The following is a 7,271-nucleotide window of genomic DNA, read 5'->3' as shown; positions in this document are numbered from 1 at the left end:
AATAACATCATATGCCCTCATATGTACATCTTCCATCTTTTAAATCCAACACCCATATGAAAATTTATTACCATTATTAAATAAACCTTCATGTGTATATTTTTAACCTAAAATAAACCTTCATATGTTTACAAATCACCTTTTAAAATAACATTCATGTACATATCAGAAACATCAAACACAATGTATCCTCCCTCATATGTACCGTTCTGGTGTCCTCCAATTGTCACCTAAAACTCTGAAAGAAGTCAGACAATGCTGTTCGCACACCTGGGGTGTCAGCCCACCCTGTTTACAATAGGAAATACAAATCGTGAAGCATTATAAGGATTAGTTCAAATCAAAACACATCCAGTACATAGATTTATGTCTTACCAGGATGCATTGAAGAAAATGAATGTTAGGATATTGTGTAGCCCAGAGACAGTGACATGACCACTTGTTGTCTCTAAAATAAACAATACCATGGTCGATAAATGGTAGTCTATACCACTGACTTTGTTATGACAATAGGCATAATCCCATCAAAGTTATTTTTTTAGACACCCATATTAAAAATCGTTATATTCCAACTTCTCTGTCAACATACCTCCCGATGATACAGTCACCTATAATGTAATGATAAAAATAAGGAACACTTCGGTCATAATATCACCGACCACTTGTGGATTAGAACTTCTTTGTTAGAGCGCAGCAATTCAGTTGTGAGAATATAAGTACCTTAATAAGAAATCATTAATTAACTACATATATCATTTAAGATATTACTTTACCAAGCGTGTTGGTTGCAAAAATTAGTCTCCAGACCATCTTCACTTAATTTATATTCAGGAACCATACATCCTGCATTATTGACCTAATAATTAATAAACAGAGCAATCAAGTACCAGCTGTATTATATAACAGTATCAATACCATACATCTACTGCTGCTGTGATTGGACAAAGTCACAAGCAAATTGAACTACATCACGTGACTTAGATATATCCAGTACATGAAGGTGGACTTTTCTAATTAGCAAAAGAGAGATAGAGAAGAAGGAGGAGAAAATGAATGAATTAGGGTCCACTGCAAGTACTAATAGGCTACAACAGTGCGGAGGAACCTATGGGCACCAGGCACATGCCCCCCCCCCCCAAAAAAAAAATTACAACATGCTCATTGTGCCCCTCCCCAAATTTTTATACTAAAGTATGCAATATGTAGAGAACAATGAAAATCACTCATTGTAATTATAACATATTGTGGCAATTGGTATTACCACATTCATTGTATATAAAAAATTGATGTGTATTTAAGGGATTAAAAGAAAAACATTCCTTCAACTTCTTGGGTGCTGTGCCCCCAGACCCCCTCCTTTAGGTGCCCCCCCCCCCAAATTCAAATATGTTCCTCCACCCGTTACATCAAAACAACTTATAATTAATAACAGTGATTACTCTGGTATTATTCTCCAATGTTACTCATGGCGCCCTGAGGTAAATCACAAGGCCTGATACTTACATCATTGCCTGATTGTTGTATAATATTCTTGTTTGGCTTCTTCTCCTCTTGTTTGATTACGGCATACCATATGAACTGTGGCACCTAAGTATTATATAGAAATGATAACAAGTTATTGTGCATCAGTATATGTCAGTGTGTGATGGAGTGAATATTCAATAACTTTATACTGTTAATTAAGATAATTATTGCATTGATAATAGTTATCAGTGACATAATCCGAGCTGCTGGTTAATGATACAAATCAGTGTTATGATATAGTGAAAGTATCAATGATATATCAACACATCAGGTCTATAGTTTACAGACAGATACTATACTAGACTCGATTACCTTTCTTAGCTAGTGCCAGAGGCAGTAGATTTACCTAGTCCACTATTAGATCCGGTCCCCCATGTAGATACGACTGGAAAAAAATCAAAAAAATTTACTACATTAATAGTTAATTTCAAAAGCCACATGTATCAAAATTGAAGAATACTTACTTGCTGATATCAATCTCCAAATCATTGTCATCAAATTGTCGTGATGCCTTTCATAACCTTCTCTATGTATCAAGAAAATGACATATATCTCAGACCATGCTAGCTATAATGACCTGGTAAATTCTTGCATTCCCTTATAATTACCAGACAATGTTTCGATAAGGAGTTCCTCTAGAAAATAGTTGTTTTAAAGACATGATATCTATGCTTTGAGCAGCTAGTAGAATAGCAAGAAAGGCAATTAACACAGTAATCAAGCCAGCCCCCATTCTACAAGAGACACAGCCATCATAGGTGCCAAAATTGTTTGTAAGGATGTTCCCTGCTTTAACTTCTATAATTAAAATCACAAAAGAATTATTCATAAAGCGTTCAATAAATGTTTAATTGCAGAATTAATAGTGATAATTCTTGAGGTTCAAAAGTTAAATAAAGCATTAATACATATTATTAAGTGTTTTCGCCAGCATTGGAGGGTCAAACACTACTCACACCAGGAAGAAATCTAAAGGAAAATACAATTTATTCATATATTATGAGATTAAATGCTGAGTTTACCTTGATTTTAATTCTTCTAATCTTCTCATCTTAGTGTGGTTGCTTCATCAGTTTCTGTTGAATGTGACTGGCCAAGGGTTAAGTGTTTCAGAAACAGCCTGACGATTAAAAGGGGTGTGATATAAGTTATTAAGTACCTAGTTATAACCATACCTTGAAAAAAGAGACCAACTTGGTATTTGACCGAGACTTTGTAGCAATACACAACCAAAGATAGTATCAGCACCCTAATAATGATAATGATCATATACCACCCCTAATATGTATAGTACCCTAATGATAATTATCACCCACCCCTAATATGTATATGTAACACTAATGAATAATAATGATAATGCGCCCTCATATTTTTGTACATCTAAATATTTAAAATCCTTTAAATAAACTCTACTAAAACCTGATACTAATATTCTATGGGTCACATACCTGTTCTACAGACCTCCATTTGTCACCTAACTTCTCATAAAAATCAGGCATTGAGCTCTGTACAGCCTGGTGTTGCAGCCCAGCCTAAAGAAAACATAGAAATTACAGCACTAAAAATTTGATGTGTATTTTTTTTATAAGGGCATTTTTATTATTATGTCAACAGACATGATCATAACTGACTTTATCTTACCAGGGATGCATTGTAAAAAAATGAATGTTAGGATATTGTTTAGCCCAGAGTGTTGACATGACCACTTGTTGTCTCTGATACAAATAGTACATAAATATTTTAAATATATATAACAGCTGTTTACTAACTCACTTTGTTTTGTCCCTATGCAAATGTTCCATGAAGTTATCTCTTCTAGCAGCAAAAGTTCAGATCATTAGGATCCAACTTCTCTGTCAAAACATACTCCCGATGATACAGTCACCTATAACGTAAGGGATAAAATAATGAACACACTTCGGATATAATGTTCACTGACCCACTTGTGGATTAGAACTTCTTTGTAGAGCAGGGAACCATTCAGTTGTGAGAATATAAGTACCTTAATAAGAAATCATTAATTAACTACATATATCATTTAAGATATTACTTTACAAGTGTGTTGGTTGCAAAATTAGTCTCCAGACCATCTTCATTTAATTTATATTCATTAACCATACCATCCTGCATTATTGACCTAATAATTAATAAACAAAGCAAGTCAAGTACCAGTGTATTATATAACAGTATCTTACCAATACATCTAATGGCTGCTGTGACCTGGACAAAGTCATGAGCAAATTGAATACATCACGTGACTTAGATATATCCAGTACATGAAGGTGGACTTTCTAATGAGTAAGAAAGGAACAAAATGGAGGGAAAAGAGAGAGAGGGAGGGAGTGTTATATATAAAAATTGAAGTGAATTTGAAAACAGATGATTCATTTGTAATTTTCACAATCAATACAAAGCATATCAACAAACTAACAGGTAAAATGGATGGCTTCAAGTTACAACTGTGGCCAGAAAATGATGTGAGTAAATATACAAGCACAGTAGGTGTAAAATAGTCTTTCTCTAAGCTTATATATATAGATATATATATATAATAATTAATTATTTATAAATATATATTATACTTACATCATTGCTGATTGTTGTATAATATTTTGTTGGTCTTTCTCCTCTTGTTTGATTACGACATACCATATGAACTGTGGCACCTAAAGTAAGCAGTTAGTGTTGTATATATTTGGTGATAAAAATCAATTATTAAAATCAATGATTACATTTCCTTGATTTACCAGTTGATTATGCTATGATAAACAATACCTTTCTTAGCCTAGTGTTAAAGCAGTACATTTACCAGTCCACTGTTAGATCCAGTAATCATGTACGTTCGACTGAAGAGAAGAGATAGGTAACAAACATGTAGAAATGATCACATTTTACTCATTTAATAACAAAACCATGGTGACTACATCCAGCTGTTGAAACTCACTTGCTGACATCAACCTCCAAATCTTTATCATCAAAGTTTCTGATGCCTTCTCATAAACCTTGTCTATGTAAAGAGAGCATTTCACGTGACAAACAACTCAACCAAGATATATATTAACCTGGTATATTCCTGAATTCCCTTGGAATACCAGACAATATTTCGGTACAGCTGTACCTCCAGCAAACAGCTGCTTTATTAGACATAATATACAGTTAGGAGAACAGCAAAGAACTTGACTTAAACCGTAGTGTCAGAGAAAGCACCTCAACTTGTCCTTACACATTTGTTATATAACTTGACACAATAACAGTACTTACAGGGTCTGAGATTTTTCAGATCAGGGGACCAGTTTAATAACAATAGTTAATATTGATAATAAAAGTACTGAATATTTTAGTAATATATTGTATTTATCCTCTTTATGCTCAACTTGTAAAGTTTAATTTTTTTGTCAAGAGTATCTTTTTAAAAATGAATGGTCCGGCCCAACAGTTGAATAAGTTGCAACATCAGCATTACCATTACATTTTTTCTAACTCTTCAATTGCTTCACTTCTTGTGAATCCACTAGATACAATTTCATTAATATCAGATTCTGGAAAATTTTCTTCTGGTGGGATTCTCTGTTTGAAGTATACTAGTTTGTGATGAGCTAAGCAAATAAGAAGGTGAAGGATGTTGTGGTTGAGTTGGAGGTATAAAAAGATCATATCCTAGTTAGCCCATCCTATCCCTTGTAATTGATCTATGAAAGGTTTAATTTGAGGCTCCAAATGGTCTAGATAGATTAGAGAGAGAGAGAGAGAGAGGGAGAGAGAGAGAGAGAGAGAGGAGAGAGAGAGAAGAGAAAAAGAGAGAGAGAGAGAGACGAGAGAGAGAGAGACAGAGAGAGAGAGATGAGAGAGGAGAGAGGAAGCGAGAGGAAGAAGATGCAGAAAGAGAGAGAGGATGTGAAAGCTGATACTTTCATATCAAGTTTATTTAAGTTCTAACACCATCCTGTGCGTAAGTTTGTAATATATTCAGGGTACCAAGTGGCTAGTAAGAAACTGAGCCAACTCATTAGAAAACGAGTTACCCCAATTATGATGAAACAGACATATGACTGAGGACTAAATAAAAGAGAAAGAATTACTAACAATTGTACATTACATGTTATTTGTTTTACTTGAAGGTAATCAAAAGACAATTCAGGTCAAGTAACTTCGGGGACCACATCTTCAGGAATTTGAGGTTCTCCAAGATCTTCTACTTTATGAGGTGGACCCATAATAGTACCACCCTAGCAAAAACATAACCCCATAACAGGAGTTGAGTTATCCATGTACAACTTACAGGAGGACAAGACATGATTCCTACACACCAAAAAAAATATTCTTTACCATAAACAACAATTACAGTATGCATAAGTAGTGATCATAAACAATAATACAATTATTATTAGTATATAATACAAACTAAATCATTTTGCGTATTATCTTATATATAAAAGCTCACCATATTCCATTAATATGTTTCCCTGTCATAGAAAACAAAAATTAAAAATTTATGGATCAATTTAAAGATTACTTTTCTTACCTAAAAAAAACAATGGAGAGAGCTGTGCTGCTAGTCCCATAGAGAGTATCATAGATATATACCTGTACTTGCACTTTTGCACTATCAGCCATATCGACTTGTCTGTAAGACTTCGATTATTAAAGATGCAACATTAATACAACAGCACTATTTCACCTTTACATTTTACCACGCCCCCTGAGGCTTAATTATTATTATAGCGCTGTCACCCACCAAGAGGAAGACACACACTCTTTACGAGTCACTCTGAGATTATAATTGTCAGTGCAACCTCCAAAATTGCAGTAGGTCTAGTACTGACTGCAGAATTCTGTGAAGAAGTTTGTGACTGAGCTACAACAGATTTGTGTAGTGCAATATTTGTCATAAGTGTATGTGATCATGGAAGGTATTACTAAGAAACTCTGATCTTCTTGGGTGCGTGTGTGTGTGTGGGTATGGTTGTAGTCCCCTTTTCCTTCCTCTTTCTTTTTCTCACTCTCCTATCCACTCATTGTCACTATCAGTTCATCACTACTCTCTTTTTTCTATCCCTGCAGGAGCACTATGGTGAAAAAGGTGAGCTGTCTTCCATCCATCCATCCACTTTATCACCATTCTTAGTATCAGTTGTTAATTCTTCCTCTCTTTCTTCCTCGATATGTCTCAACTTGTGGACTGACTGGACTCTTGGGAAACCTCTCCATCTTCTCTTTTCTATATTGTTGAATTGGATACCTTTCACTGGACTTCTTGGGGTGGATTGGAGACCTTCAAGGACGTCTTGGTGGATTGGAGACCTTCACTGGACTTTCCTTAGGGCTCTTCAACTGCTAAAGACAGTTTTATCTTATATTGTTTTAATTTTGTTTGGCATTGTATTTTTTCTGTAAAGTTTTTATAGTTGATTTAGTGTTACTTAATCTTTAAATAGTTTTTGTCTTTAATCTTTTATAATTTGTTCTAAAAAAAAAGATTTCACTAAAAATAAGTCATTCTTAACTTAGTTTTCAAAGGTTATTTTTAAAATATATATTTTTGTTGTTCTCTTTATAGTTTTTTTTTCAATTTCACTTTTATTGGTTTTTTTCTTCATTTATAGCTTGTTATTTATTTCTTTCTAGCTCGTTTTTTTTAGTTGGTCATTTTGTTTATCTTTTATCTTTGTACATTTTAATTGTTTTAAAAAAATTTTTATAGTCAATCTTAACTTTAGTTTCAAGATATTAAAAGTTACACCAATTCA

The 7,271-nt window shown here is 33.8% G+C and overlaps 1 pseudogene; it reads right to left on the bottom strand.

Annotated features, from left to right (window-relative positions):
- Nucleotides 1-230: 230 nt before the first annotated feature.
- LOC121392396 lies at nt 231-6,138 on the bottom strand (annotated as a pseudogene).
- Nucleotides 6,139-7,271: the final 1,133 nt, after the last annotated feature.

This window comes from Gigantopelta aegis, unplaced genomic scaffold (genome assembly GCF_016097555.1).
Source record: "Gigantopelta aegis isolate Gae_Host unplaced genomic scaffold, Gae_host_genome ctg3738_pilon_pilon, whole genome shotgun sequence".
NCBI classification, from domain to species: Eukaryota; Metazoa; Mollusca; class Gastropoda; order Neomphalida; family Peltospiridae; genus Gigantopelta; species Gigantopelta aegis.
Note: the sequence above shows the minus strand (reverse complement) of the source record. Positions and strands in the feature narration are given on the sequence as shown.